Genomic DNA, 16,098 nt, shown 5'->3' with positions numbered 1-16,098 from the left:
AACCCAGTATGAGGATTGCTGGGGTCGTACTTAAAGGAAGGAGTCTTTAAAACAATGGCGAAAACCCATCAGCAAAAGTTTGGAAAGAAGGGGCACTTTACGAAAACAACACAAAAAAACATCAGGAGACTTCAAGTACTCCAAAACACGGCAGCACGCCTAGTCCTTAGACTCCCAAAAAGATCAGCCTCTAAACCAGCCCTAGCCACTCTGCACTGGCTCCCCATAAAAAAGAGAGTCCTATTTAAAGCACTTCTAATGTGCTACAGGATCATCTCACACAAAGCTCCCCCCTACATGACTGATCTGGCTATCCCCTACGAGCCTAACAGAACTCTCCGCTCTGGGGGAACTGGATTGCTTAAAATTCCCCGCGTCAAGAAAGCCAGAATGGGTGGTTGTTCTTTTCGTGTAATGGCTGCCAAAGAATGGAACTCTCTCCCCATGAGTATCAGACTAGCGGATTCAGAGACCTTGTTCAGAAAACTTCTGAAAACCCATCTGTTTTCCCTTTAATTTCCCTCTCCTGGCCCTGACTTTTCTCCACAGCGCGGGGACACGCCGGGATGGCGTCACCATGCGCTTTACAAGCCCCTTTATTATTATTATTATTTTTATTACGAGTGTTTATGTTTTATCTGTCACAGACTGGTTATTAAGTTAACTGGCATGGCGAGCTGGGAAGCGGGCCCGATACTGAGAAAGAAGAATTTATTGCTTCAATACTGGGGCGTAGGAAAGGGGGTGCGGTGGGTGCGGGTCACCACGGGTGTCATCACTGAGGGGGTGACAAAATGGCCAAAATATGTGTTTTAAACACATATTTTTGCCATTTTGTCAAGCCGGGGTGACAAGAAATTTTCCGCACTGGGTACCACCTGACCTTGCTATGCCACTGCTTCAATAGTTGAAGCAGAGTAACGTTCTGGTGGGAGGAAGTGGCTTATGTCAGCATTTCCGCAGCGATTTGCGGGTCTTCAACTTTCTATTGATAGAGCGCTTTCAGCACTCTATTCGTATGGGTGCATTATAGTCATGGTTGTCATGCACCTACACACAAGTACATCGTTTGCAGTGTTTTATGATTATGAACATGTATTCAGTATATAATATGAATATGTATGTATCATCATGCCTGCATATACAGAAAGCAGGACAATTAATAACCATATGATGTAACCGTTTCTTGTTTAAAGTTGCCCGACTTCCTAGGCCCATGACTGTACTTGTTTTTGCACCTCCTTGGCTTCTCGAGAAATAAATAATGAAATGCATGTTGCTTTCAAGAAATAGCAGTGTTCTCATCCTACTGCAGGTATCGGAATGCCAACTCGTTATTTTCAGATTGGAGAAGATACAAGGAATGCTTTGAAGACAGTTGGAAGCGAGAAGGGAGGATGTCTTTCGTGTCTGGCTAGCCTGGGAACCAAGGTCAACTCCTGAACAAAGACTTTTTTTAATTAAGAGAACGTGAACCTCCCCAGATAGAAAAAGTTGCAATGGAAAGTTTTACCAGGATGAAACCAAGAATCGAATTCTATATTGTATGATGCGCAGAGACCTCAGACTTCTGCTGGCTTTCGGAGAGAAAGGAGCATCTTAGAAGTCGCTCCTCGCCTTGAGCACCTTAACCCATTTGACGTGAGTACCTCTCAGGGAGTCAACACGTGCTGACAGCTTTGGGAATAGATGGAAGGGCATTAGATAGCATCTCCTTTTAGTATAGTGTAGGGACAGATTTGTTTTATTTCGAATGAAAACAGAGTTAGACTCAGCGTCTATTCTGAGTTGTATCCTGATCCTCGAATTCATCATTGTATTCTTGTTGTACCGAATTACTTATATTCGTAGAATCGGCTCTGTATTGATTTTTTTATATCTCTATCTGCTAATCTCACGATGTGTATACATCTTATTATTTTTGGCCCTATAATAAATTGACAACCCTACAGTCGGAGTCTGTGGTACTTTCAGGTATGATATTGCCATCCTGTTATGAAGTGTTTTTTTCCTCCCACCACCACTTTGAGTAGGTAAATAAAAGATCCTGAGCGCTAACTGTTAGGAGGAAGACAGGGGTGCAATTTAGCCTAATCACTATTCCTAGCAGTCCTGCAATTTCCAAAATCTGCTAATAACATTATGTGCTATCACTGAATCCCAGGCCCCTTACCTTACTGGATGTAATTGTTCCGCTGTAGGAATACAGCCGCAGCTTGGTGCTGCTAAGACTGCACAGAACTTGGAGCTAAGAGAGGTGTAGGTGTGCAAAATGTACTGTGATGCTCATGCAGCCTGTGGGGCCACTGTGTCAAGACCTGTGAAGACCCGTGTGCAAAGATGTGTGTGCAAAGACCATATGAAGATCTGTGTGCAAGGAACTGTGTGAAAAGACGTGTGAGCAAAGATCAGTGTGGAAATAGGTATGAGTAAAGACATGTTAAGACCTGTGGGTAAAGACCAGAATGCCAAGACCTGTGAAGACCTGTGTTCAAAGCCCTATTATACCTGTGTGTAAGGACCTGTGTGGAAAATCCTGTGTTCAAATGCATATGTGCAAAGACCGGTTAAGACCTGTGTGTAAAGACGTGTGTGGAAAGTCCTGTGTTCAAAGACGTGTGAGCAAAGATCTGTGAAGATCTGTGTGCAAATATGTATGAATAAAGACAAGTTAAGACCTGTGTGCAACGACCTGTTTGCCAAGGCGTGTGAGGACCTGTGTGCAAAGACCTGTGAAGCTCTGTATGTATCCAGCACATCTGACAGCACCCACAGGCTCCAGGTGAAATAATGAGACACGACTGTCTGAGGGCTGATAGGAAGAGATTATACTACAGCGTTGACCTTTGGTGAGTACACAATCAATGGTGACAACAATATAATGCTTACCAAAAGAGGCAGACACAGCATGAATCAATAACTGAGAACCATTTCAGGACTTTGACATTTACAGTACTTTGCAAGCTCATCAGAATAATACACAGAACATTCTTTGGTGAACTCCAGAAGATTATAGATTGCGCTCAAGCCAAGATCTGAAAAAAACTTCTGCAGGTCCAATGTCACCAGAGATGCAGACGTCAGAGGAATCTTCTGGAACTGTGATGTAGTTATGGTGACCTGCAGAAAGAAAGAAGGCAGTGTTTAGTCGATGAAACAAGATAGCGGTGTTTATTAGATGAACCAAGATGGCGGTATTCAGTAGATGAAATAAGGTGGCGGTGTTTTTTTCGATGAACCCATGTCCACAGCGAAAGTTCCAAATGAAACCCAAAGAAAATCCCAATAACTATTCATTGTGGGATCCAATTTCACCAACATGTAAATGAGGACGTTCTAAACCAGAGCTATGTGTGCAGGTGACAGGTGTGAGTTTAGTGAAGAGAAGAGTGCTCAAGGGCCTTATTACAATAAGTGCCCAAGTGGCGCAATGGGCATTTGCGCCCGCTTTGCGTGTCCCAGGGGCACTTTGCTTTTGCAGAAGCGGCTGCAGATACTTGTGTGTCCCCTTCGGTAATACTGATAGCACTGGCCCACTTAAAGCGCCAATGCTGCTTTCGGGGGGCGTCCCCTCATTTGCATAGGGGTGTGCTCCATGCAAATGAGGGAATTCCCTTGACTCTCCGCCTGCTCCGTATTATAGATGCGGGAGCAGAAGCAAAGAAGCTCTTGGGGGCGCACTCACCATACTCCTCCTTCAAGGTGGCACACTGTGAGTGCCCATCCTGAGAGTAGCATTCTGGAGGGGGTAAAGGGGGTCCTATGGACCCCTCCGACACCCTCTTGCAGGCGGGTGCAGTCATTGACTGCATTTGCATCCAAGGGGATCTCTAATCACCTTCAAAAGTACAGGTGGGTTGCTGCCTACACTGTGAAAACTTGGGGCTGCTCCGTGTTTTCCCATGAATGCGCTGGCCGCAGGGCAGTGCGAGTTCACAGCTGCCCTGGGGGCAGCGCATACATCGTAATAGGGCGCATTTTCATTGTTTGCGCCGGGTGCACCTTCTTAAAGGTGCGTCCGGGCCGAATAATGAAAATGCGAAATATAGCTTCAGAAGTCTAAGTATTAGAGTAAAGGCCGAGATAAAACAAGGTGAACAGAAACAGAACCCACCCCTCCGACCTCAACAATGGTCTGACATGTGTCTGCTGGCTGCCCAGAGTGGGAGAGTTTCTTTGTTTTCACAGAACAGTTCCAGGACTCCTGTTCCTGGGGTTAGGACTGAGACTAGAATGATGTTCACCTTGTCCAAGTTATAAGTGCTACAACTTGGCCGTTCACAGTCCACACCAAATGAAACACTAAATCATGGGGCTTCTCACACTTGCATCGAACACCTCTGTCCTGGTTGGCACCGGGAGCTCTCTTGGGAGCTGTTTCCCCGTCTGGTCCTGACAAGAGACCTCAGTGGCAGAGAAGTCCAATGGCTAATTCTTGTTTTCACTGTGAGTGAAGTCTTGCAACATGTTGTAACAGCATTTCTTGTGATTCCCAATGTTTCTGCACTTCCTGTAGGTACCGGGCAGTAAGCACAACATTTCTGTCTCAATTGTGCCTGATTCACAAAGGTAAACGTACGCATTTGTGTGAGTTTATGATTGTTTGCTATTCTCAAAGGTATGTTACTACTGTGGAGTCTCAGCTCCTAGAAAGATAGGCCCGTCCTCTCTCTTTATGTGCAGAGTCTCTGCAGTTCTAAAGCTATTACTTCTGAAATACCTTTGTGATTAGCAAACGATCATAAACTTACACAAAAGTGTGCGCTTACCTTTGTGAATCAGGCCCCACAAGGTCATTTTACTAGTAGTGAAATTACTCAGAGTACAATTTCATTCTATGGGGCAGATTCACAAAGGTAAACTGAGATGACAGTCTAACTTTACGACTTCCACTATTCGCTTCGGGCATTTGCGAGTCATAATGTTGGACTTTTGCCTCAGTTAAACTTGAATTTTGATCTTGAGTTTAACTGATACCAAAATTCCTGGTCTCAGTTAAACTTAAGACCGAAACGTAAGTTTAACTGAGCCAAAGGTCTAACTTTAAGACACATTAATGCCTTTTGTGAATACCAAAGGTCGTAAAGATGGACTTTCATTTCAGTTTACCTTTGTGAATTGGGCCCATAGTTTGTGAATATGAAAACAGTACTAAACTTACAACAAAGCGCTCACAAAGGTAAGGTTGCATTATTGTGTAAGTTTACACTTGCTGTACTAACTTTACCACTTTTTTGGTAATACTAGCGATTAGCAGTAAAATTAAACTCGTAGTATGTGAATATGAAAATAGTAGTAAACTTACTACAAAGTGTTCACTAAGTCTTATTCACAAAGGTAAGCTTACACTATTGCTTAAGTTTACACTTGCTGTACTAACTTTACCACTGGTAGTACTTGTTAATAGTAGCAAAATTACACTCATATTTTGTAAATACCAAAAAGTTAGCAAGTAATAAAATTACGTAAAGTGCAACTTTACCGTCGTGAATTAAGTTTGTTAAAGGCTCATTAGTTTACTGTTTGATGTACCTTCTCATGTTCCTGTGCCTAGCTCACTGTGTACTGCCCGCCATCTCACTTCTCTTTCCACCTTCACGTGCCCAGGAGCAGCCACCTTTAAGATGGTAGGTTCCCCACTCTGGTCACCCACACATTGCACGAAAAGACTTCCACATATTGCCCCCTGCAATGAAACACTTGTCCACTCAAGCACTGCCCTACTGTGTTTGAAGTGCTACAAGTACACTGTTACAAGATAATTAGGCTTTCCTGTTTTCAGTTTCTTTTTTTGGTAAATTCTGGTGGGGTTTTTTCAGTGTTTTCAAGTGATTTCAATACCTTAAAAAACAGTGGTTATCAGTTGTTACACATTTCACGCCATTAAAAACAACAGAAACAGTGTTTTACGGGTGTTTATGGAACATTTTGCTTATATTATTGCTTGCTTTCTGCACTGAGAGTGCATGGTATATAGACAGTGTACGTACAGTGTATATGAGGTCAAAATATATTTTTACAAATCAAACTTTTTTTTTTTTTTTATTTATTTTTATTAAATGATAAGTTCACAGTGATGTACATTGCTTCATGCCTACAACCCTGAGGCCGGCTGACAAAAACTTCATGAGAAATATTGCGGCACCACTCATCCCACCTCCCTGCAATCCTGACAGCACAGTTGTCTAATCTGCAATGTGTCATGAGCGTCCGATAGTTCAGCACATTGCCGTAGTGGTATTCTCCACTAAAGTCCACAGTTTTCTCAGTTAGCTTACCTTATACAAAACACCCAACTCCCTCCCCACCCTAACCCGAGCCTGTAGTATCATCCGAACCGTACCCCACCCGTGTTGCCCACTTCCATACACCATCCAGAGTTATGGCTCTCCACAGAAAGCCGCTACCCCACTACAGAACACCTTACACTCGTCTGCCCACAATGACCGTGATAAAATCTCAATACTCTACGCCCCCTCTGTGCAGACGGTACAACCGCACCCCAACACCAGTGCCATCTCCTGTGTATGACTTGTATCGCAAAAATTAACTAGACTACAGCTTCCCCTGCATTCCCCTCGCCTTCAGCCCCCAGCTCGGCGTCCACTGCCGTGCGGTCCCTTCCCAAGTATTCCGCGTACAGGCCCCAAAGCTTTTTCGGCCTGCTTCTTGGCGAGAGTAGTTCGCTATAAGTATCTGATTGTGTGCAACAATAAAGCACATCTCGCTCCCACTGCGCAACTGTTGGGAGGGTCCCCCGCATCCAACACATCGCCACCCTGCGCTTTGCTACTAGCAATCCCATGTCCACAAGCCTCCGCGCCGCCTTAGGCAGTCCCTTAGAGTAGCCCAAAAGTGCAACAGCAGGGTCAGGGGTGAGCTCCACCGTGGCTATTCTACCTATCTCCTGAAAAATAGCTTCCCAGAATTTGTAGATGCCCGGGCAATCCCATGCTAAGTGGTAGAAGTCTGCTACTGAATGGCTACATCTATCGCATGACGCCTCCTCTCTCAGGCCATACCGATGCATCCTCTCCGGCGTGTAATATGTTCTATTTATGTATTTGAAGTGTACCAATCTATGCTTGCCGTGTAGCGAGATCCTACGAGTGCCAACGCAGCAGTACGACCACATGGCGTCATCTATGACAGTGTCTAAGTCCCTTTGCCACTCCAATCTAGCCTTGGTGTATTGCTGGGCCCTCTGGGACAACGCAATGTAGTATAGATGAGATATCAACTTGCGAGGGCTTTTGTGCTTAATGAGGTAAGTTAGCTCCGGGACCTCAGGGGGTTCAGCCATGTCATCTCCCAATTGCTGTCTCAATGCCCCCCTCACTCTATGGAACTGGAAGCGTTGCAGCTGAGTAGGGGCCTCCACCGCCGCCGCCACATCGTCCCAAGTCTTAGCCGTGCCATCTACAAACAACTCTCCCATTGTTTTGACTCCAAGCTCCGGAAGGGCTCGTGTCACTCCTGTTTCCCTGCAAGGAGGAAGCCACCCCACCCATTCCAGGGGCATTGATGGTGAATATAGTAAAGCCCCTGCCGTTTGTTGCAGTATACAATGCCAAGCATGTCTAGTGGAGTTAAGTGAGTCCAGGAAGCCCACCCTGCGGTCCATCGGCTCACATATTATCGCTGGGAGGGGTAGCGGGTCAGCAAACAGTCTCTCCAGCATTAGATATGGGACCGACTCCTCCCCGTGTATCCAGCTATGCGCCTGTGCTCCCTGCGCCACCCTATAGTACAGCTCCAGGTCTGGCGCTCCCAGACCACCCATACAATAAGGCAATGTCAGCACGCGCCAACTAGCCCGCGCCTGTTTGCCCGCCCACGCCAACCGCAACAAGGACTTATTTAGCATAGCGAAGAAGGAGTGTGGCAGCACATTAGGGATATTAGCAAACAGAAATAGGAATCGGGGTAATATCACCATCTTCATGATTGATATCCTGCCTACCAACGACAAGGGCAGCCCGATCCAATTCTCCACATCATCTTCCAGCTTATCAATTGCCCTACCATAATTTTCCCGCAGTACTATTTCAGAGTTTACATGCAACTGTATACCCAGGTATCTGACCACTGGAGCGGATAATCCATTTCAAAGATTGTGGTAGACGGAGTCAATGGGAAAGCTATAGACTTGGACCAATTAACACATAAACCAGACAGCGCTCCATAGTGCACCACCTCACGCAGCACCGATGACAGATTATTCTCCGGATCGCGAACATACAGCAGAGTATCGTCTACGTACGTTGAGACCACAATCTTATAGGTAGGGAAGCTCACCCCTCGCAACGCGTGATACTCACGTAATGCGCATACCAGTGGCTCCGCAACTATAGCGTATAAGATGGGCGACAATGGACACCCCTGTCGCGTCCCTCTAGTAATCGGGATCGCTTCGGAGATCCTGTCACCAAGTCGTATTCTTGCGGTAGGGCTCCTGTAGAGCGCCCCAGTCATCTGCAAAAAGACCGGCCCAATCCCATTCTGGTCAATACCTGGCTCATGATGGCCCACTCAACAGAGTCGAACGCCTTCTCCATGTCTAGGAAGACCGCGAGCGCCTTAGAATCCGGCCGAACATTTTGAATAGTGCCCAACACTGTGCGCAGATTGTAAGTAAGGTTCCTGCCCGGTACAAACCCCGCCTGCTCCGGGGCTACCAGCTTCAGGGTGAGCAGCGCCAGACGTGTTGCCAATACCTTTGCAAACAGCTTGGCATCTACATTAAGCAGGGAGAGCGGCCGGTATGAGCTGCACTCTTCTGGAGGCTTCCCCGGTTTGGGAATAGCCACAAGGATAGCCTCACACATAGAGCGCGGCATCTGGCCCTTGACACAGATGTCATCAAACAGTGTCGAAATATGCGGTAGCAGCAAGTCTATAAAGGTTTTGTAGAACGTGACCGTGAGGCCATCCGCTCCCGGCGCGCCGTTCGCCTCCATGCCCGCTAGAGCTTCTAGTATCTCGTCCTTCTCTATGGGGAGGGCCAGGAATGCCCTGTGCGAGTCGGTCAGGAAGGGCAGCTTTATATGATCCAAGTAGTCTCGTATACTATCGTCCATGTCCGTCTGTCTCGAGGCATAGAGCACCGCGTAGTACGTCTTAAAGCGCTCAACTATTTCCATTTCGTCAGTGAGCAATTCCCCTCTTTCCGATCTAATCTTAGTGACGGTGGCCTTACTTCTATGAACCTTCAACATGTTAGCAAGAACAGAACTGGGTCTCTCTCCTTCTCCATACACCCTGGCAGAAGCATACTTCCCCAAATGCTTCACCTCCGCATCTGCCGCCTCATGATAATCTGCCAAAGCTGCCTTCAACTCCTCTGCAGCATCACCCCTAACCTCTCTTTGCTGCCGAACCTCCAAGTCCCCCAGTCTACTCTCTAGGGTCGTCAGCCATCGCCGGATATCACGAAGCACCCCAGAGTGCTTTGCCATGGCCACCCCTCTGATGCAAACCTTAAAGGCTTCCCAGACTGTTTGGAAACTATCCACTGTACCAGTGTTGATGTCAAAATACTCTGTTATCGCCTCCGCTATTTCCTCCCTAAAGAGGGGGTCAAGCAGCGAGTACGGGGGGAACCGCCACGTAAGGGCGGAATAGTCTTCTTCGGTAGAGAGATGGTCAGCAGTATGGGGGAGTGGTCGGATAGAGTACGCTGCAGTACCTGGCAGGCATGTATCTGCGGCAAAAGAGACACTGATACCAGCCAGTAGTAAATCCGTGTGTGTAGGTCATGATATGCCGAATAGTGCGTATAGCCCCCCTCAGCCGGATTAAGCGTTCTCCAGACATCTGCCAATGCCAAACTCATCAGAGCTCTATCAACTACCTTGACTGCAGCTGCCGGGCCTCTGCTCCGGCCCCCCGATCTATCCAGACCCGGCTGCCGGACCATGTTAAAGTCTCCGCCCCAAAAGATATGAGGTACCCCACAGCCCCTAATGAGGTTGACTAGGGATTCATAAAATTCCGGACAGTCATAGTTTGGTCCATAGACATTAACTAGCAATATATCGAGGCCTCTGCCCTGACAGCGCGCTATTACAAACCTGCCCCCGTCATCCGCCGACACCAACTGCAGCTTATAAGCCGATTTAGGGTTTGTCCAAATCATTACACCCCTAGCATGTGTTGTGAAGCCAGCCGCCAACGCGTTCCCCAGGACCCCCTTCGCGCGCAGCATGGGACTCTGCTTAGGGAGATGCGTCTCCTGCAGGAAGGCCACATCTATACTATGTCTATTAAGGTAGTGCAGCACCTTGCGCAACTTCCGGTGATCGTTAAGGCCTCTGACGTTCCATGTCACAACTCTCAAGGAGCCCAACGGACCTCCGCGTATGGTGTCACTCGTCATTTCCCACCTGTCTATAAATCGTGACAGCGCACATATAGTGCCGTACATAGTGCCTGGAGCAGGCAAAGGACAAAATCGAACCTCGCATGACTACTTTCGGCTCCAAAACAAAAAAACAACATCCCTCCCAAATGCCCCCCCCACAGCTGACCTCCCCCAACTCGCCCATGCCGCTCCCTATCTAGGGATCACCCACTCCTCCCCCTACCCACCCTCAACCAAAAGAAACTCCTGAACACTGTGGTATACACTCGCGGGCGGAGGTCGCTCAATGCTAAGTTTATAAAGGGAATTCACCCTGTGCCCTGTCCGAACCTCCGAGCGCCAATGTCTCGCCCTCTCTACATCGCCGGGACAGAAGCCAGCTCTGAATCTAGTAACGCTGGGCCCAAACTCCGCCACTCAGCGCACGTCTAGTAAACCAGCCCTGCTCCCTGCACTACCGGCACCTCTCCAAGGTCTCGCAAGTTAAATCGCTCTGCCGCATCAGACTCACGCAGTCATAGCAAACCATCGGACGCCGCCTCTAGCTAAGGGCTTCTTAATACTGCACACCTCACTGCGCACCCCAAAGCATCACATAATTCCCTACTGTCATCACCCCTTCAATGGAGCCCGGCCTCCCCGTAACCCAACCTCAGAATGCTTTCGGTGACCAACATTAGTCCTGGTGATCAAGCGTGCTCTCCGCCTCGTCTCCCTGCGGCTGCTTATCTGGACTTTTTCACCTCTCCTAGCTCCATTCATTTAGCGCCTTTTGCAGTGTCCTGGGATCAAGGAAAATATGGGTCTTCCCCTGCCGATTAACTCTCAGCTTGGCAGGCTAAAGCATCGCATAGTCCAGTCCCATATCCCGCATTTGCTTTTTGGCCAGGATGAACTGCCGCCTAGCTTCCTGGACACGGGCCGTGAAATCCGGATAGAGTGCAATGGTCGACCCCTCGTAGGACAGCGTCTTCTTTTCCCTGGCCGCGCGCAGGGCTGCATCCCTGTCGCGATAGTTCAGCAGTTTCGCTATAATCGGGTGCGGTGGTGCACCCGGTGGAGGTCTAGGCCCCAAAGAGCTGTGCGCTCGTTCCACCACAAACATGTTGGAGAATATCCCCTGACCCAACAGCTCGACCAGCAACTTCTCAACGTAGCACTCCATCCGACCGGTAGGCGTCGTCTCCGGCAGGCCAGTAATGCGCAGGTTGGAGCGTCGCGAGCGGGCCTCCACATTCTCCATTTTGTCCTGCAGAACCTGCATGAGTCGCTCCATCTAAACGCGATCCGCTTCTGACGCAGTCTGCACCTCCTCCACGTCAACCAGCCGCTGCTCCGTTTGGTCCAGTCGCTCCGCGTGTTTGTCTAAACGCTCCGCCATGCGATCCATGCGATACGAAAGGGCATCTATCTTGGACCCCAAGGTGTTTATGCCAGACTGCAGCCCCTTTTCCATGGATAGCAACAGGCTCCTTATATTCTGTTCTTCCTCCGGCGCGTTGCTGGTCTCCCCCTCTGTAGCAGTCTGGGTCTTGGGGCGCTTCTGGTCAAAAGTTAGTTTCGGCTGTGTCTTGTCAGTTTTGTCCATCTTGCGCCTCCCCACACCACGGCACTCCTACTCGCAGCTGCCGCGTTATATCCTAGGAAGTATGCGTCGCCACAAAATTGCAGCCGTTGGCAGGCTTCCACCACTTACTGGCCAGAGCCACTCAGTTGTGAACCAGCCGTACACCAATGGCAGTCCGCATAGCCGCTCCGATCTCTCCTCCGCTGGCCAACAGTCGACTGCACCCTGGCAAGAACTAAGATGACATCCGCAGGGCCAATGCCCCCAGGGCCCCCCCCGTGCCAACCGCAGCGCGTCCACCGCCAGCTTCAAGGCATCCCCCCGTGTTTCGAATGGCATCGCTCGGGCTCGCCTAGTGTCCACCAACCGTCCGCGTCGTGCGGGGGGAGGGGGGGATGGGGGGGCTCTTCAACTGGTCGGTTCGTTGGCTCCACTACGAGGTCCCCAATCACCTCTGGCGGCGGACACCATCATTCATTCTGCCAGCGCTCAATCAGAGCACCACAGTGGTGGGCCTTCACTCAGAACTTCATCTGCCCAGCTCGCCGCCAAATCGCTCCTCATACGCTACTTACGGTAGCGTCACCGCAGCCTCCACAATGCCTCCGCCGTGTCTCTGCTGCTGCACAACCCTCCGCTTGTCGTTACGGCGAGGGCGATGCGGGGGGCCGGGACTCCGCACCCCGCTCCGCTGCACGCACAGTCACGTCGCCCGGCAGCTTCTTTCACCCAAGCCCAGGGATCAGCGGCCTGCTTCCGTCCACCGCTCCGCCGTCCGGCAAGTCGCAGTCCCGGCGTCCTCCGGAGTCCCGTTTTTTGGAATCGGGACACGTACTGGCATCCGCTCTCAGGCCCCAGCGTTTCAGGTTCCCGGCGGTAGAAGGGCAGGATTATTATCGGATATTGCTCTAGGCTCAGGCAGCCATTCTCCTCGCGAGCTAAGCTCCGCCCCCCTTTACAAATCAAACTTATTGTAGTACACCATACAATAATTCTTCAGTGAGTCTTTGGTCATGCGTGCTCGCTCTTTCCTTCCCATGTAAACCATTATCAGTGAAAAGGCCCTCTCACCATTGTCACTTGAGACAGGCTGCGGCAAAACAGCCAGTACACAATTTGCTAATTCTGGCCAGTGACATAGCTTTCCATGCTAATACTGGTGCACCTGAAGATTGCAATTCTCTGGGACAGGGACGGCAACAAATGCGTTGAACTGTTCGCATGTGCCCTCAGAGTTATTGAAGCGGTCAAAAATGAAGCAGCATTTTTCAAAGTCTGGAGAAAATTCCCCTTTTCGGAAGGGATCTAGAACTTGTGCAGAGTACCACAGTGAGGCTTCATTGACTTCAAATGCCATGGTTGGTGAAGGGACATTTCTATGCATCATTGCAAGCCATTTTTCATGCATTGTCATATAAAATTCCCTGAATTGCTCTTCAAACCTTCTTTGCTTACCAAATAGCAAGCACTCTAACATGGGACACGTTGCAGTGCCAAAGTCACTTAAAGTGTCGCCCAGCCTACTCTCAAGAAGATGTTTCGCATCTACACCAATTTTGCTGAACACTTGGTAGACAAAGATGTTTTCTTTTAATGACCACTACAGAAGCCATGTTTTCTTGTAAAAATCTAAAAATGCAGTAGAGTGTACTTTTATTCACATCACTATCAATATGCAACCTAAGATCCTCACATTTCTTGACTTTGACATCATCACTTAGCAAAAGTTCTGTAAACGGTTGCCACATGGATAATATTGCATTCACAGCTTCGAGGATTGAGTACCTCCAGCTAAATTACACAATTGGGATGACTCTTTCTTTGATGCCACACAAAGCACAAACTGTAGTTCCAGCACCAGAAAGAACTAAAAAAGTCAATAGTCTTCTTCACTCACTCTGAAAATTGTAAAGACGCTTTCAGCATAACATCTAGCAAGTGGCAAGGATCTCTTACAGGGAAGCATTTCAGCTCAGGTATCGATTTTGACAGTTCAACACACAGCTTTTTCATGTAGCTGAATCACTGCAAATACAAACAGTATCACTCCAATCTTTGTTGAACTTGGTAAGAACTTTTCGCAGCAGCATTCTAAGTGACACTGCGTTTCATGTTTTCCAAAAGTCTGGTGTCATGTTTTCACCACTATCCCAGATGCTTGTTGACAACACTCTTTTCACATATACCTGTCACTACACCTTGCATGGAATGTTTAAAGCCTGTAGTGCTTGGAAATTCACCTACTATCCATACGGACTCGCTAGAAAAGGGGGCTAATGTATCAAGGAGTTTTACCCATTCTCTGTGGGCAAATGTGATGGCACATATTGGGAAAGATTCTTTTGAAACCACCCATTTTGCCTATTAGGGAAAGAATCAAACGTAGTCAAAATATCGAGTATGATTTTGATATTTCCTGATTCTCTAGTTTGAAAAAATAATCAACAAGACCTAAAACATGCTTCTAAACCCAACATCTTAAGACCAAAGACCACAAAACTGAAAACTGCAAATGAAAGAAGAAACAATATGATAGCAGCATTCGTAAACAACAAAACTCAAGCAGAATAATGTTAGCCCAGTCTTTCTTGCTACTACCTTTTATAACAAAGTTACATTGTATTGGACCCTTCAGGAAGAATGAAAAATGACTCATTTACTCCCCTTTCCTTTCTTTAAATGGCATTTAGTTTGTGATTGTGCAGGTGTTTTTTGAGTGCTTATATGAGGGCTATTTCTCTTTCGGTGGAGGTTTATCAGTTATTATAGGTTTGAACCTAAAACAAGATAGCCTAAACATAATGTAATACCTGCGTGTCACAGACAGAGTCATCATGAAGGACACCCTGCTTGTGGAAGCCCTACCCATGAGCATGGCCTGAGAATCAGGCAGTGGGTATTGGTACAGTTCCATCCTCCAGGACATAATAAACACCTGGGCTTGACTTACACTTGGGGCGTGCTGTCCCTGTTTGCGACGTGGCACACAGTTAACTGCTTGCCCCTACTGGAGACCAGGACAGTGTACCAGATTACTAAACAAAGTACAGCCACAAACTTGGTCCTGCATTATGCACATTGCGTTAGTGAAAGCCAGACTGTTTCTTTGAAGCAGCAGGTCTGCCATTCACTGCAGGGGATCCCGGCCTCACTCTTAAAGGGGGCTGGGGACCCCCAGCAGGCAGGTGCAGTGAGTGCCTGAACAAACCTGCAGGAGATCTCAACATCACCCTTAAACAGGGCCGGGGTACCCCAGCATACATGGGCGGTGATTAACCGCACCAGCCTGCAGGGAATCCCAGGTGCACCCTTCAAGGGGACCGGGTCCCTCAGCCGGCAGGTGCAGTGAGTGACTGCACCAACCTACAGGGGATCTCAACATCACCTTTAAAGGAGGCTGGGATCCCCCATCAGGCATGGGCAGGGAGTGACTGCACCAACCTGTAGGGGATCCCGGCCACACACTTAAAGGAGGTTGCAGTACCCAAGAAGGCGGGTACAGTGGGTGACTGCACCAACCTGCAGGGGATTCTGACCCCACCCTTAAAGTGGGCCAGGGTCTCCCAGTAACTGTGGGCAGTGAGTGACTTCACCAACCTGCAGGGGTTCCCGGCCTCACTCTTTAAGGGGTCAGAATACTGCAGCAGGAATGTGCGATGAGTGACTGCACCAATCTGCAGGATATCCTGGCCTCACCCTTGAAGGGGGATGAGATCCACCAGAGGACAGGTACAGTGGGTGACTATATCAACCTGCGGGGGATCCCCACATCACCCTTAAAGAGGGACAGGGTCCCCCAGCAGGAGTGGGCAGGTGGTGACTACACCAACCTGCATGGGTTCCCGGCCTTACCCTTAAATTAGGCCAGAGTACCAAAGCAGGCGAGTACCGTAGGTGACTGCACCAACCTGCAGGGAATCCCAACTTCACCCTTCAAGGGGCCGGGTCCCCCAGTAAGCATGGCCAGTGATTGACTGCACCAACCTGCATGGGTTTCCGGCCTCACCCTTAAAGAGGGTTGGGATTTCTCAGCAAGCGTGTGCAGTGAGTGACTGCTCCAACCTGCAGAGGATCACGGCCACAACTCCTAAAATAGGAAGGGATCCCCCAGCAGGCATCTGCAGGGTTCCTGGCCTCACCCTGAAAAGAGGCTGGAATCTCCCAGCAG

The sequence above is a fragment of the Triturus cristatus genome, chromosome 8, assembly GCF_964204655.1.
Source record: "Triturus cristatus chromosome 8, aTriCri1.1, whole genome shotgun sequence".
Lineage (NCBI taxonomy): Eukaryota > Metazoa > Chordata > Amphibia > Caudata > Salamandridae > Triturus > Triturus cristatus.
This window is presented reverse-complemented; position numbering follows the sequence as displayed.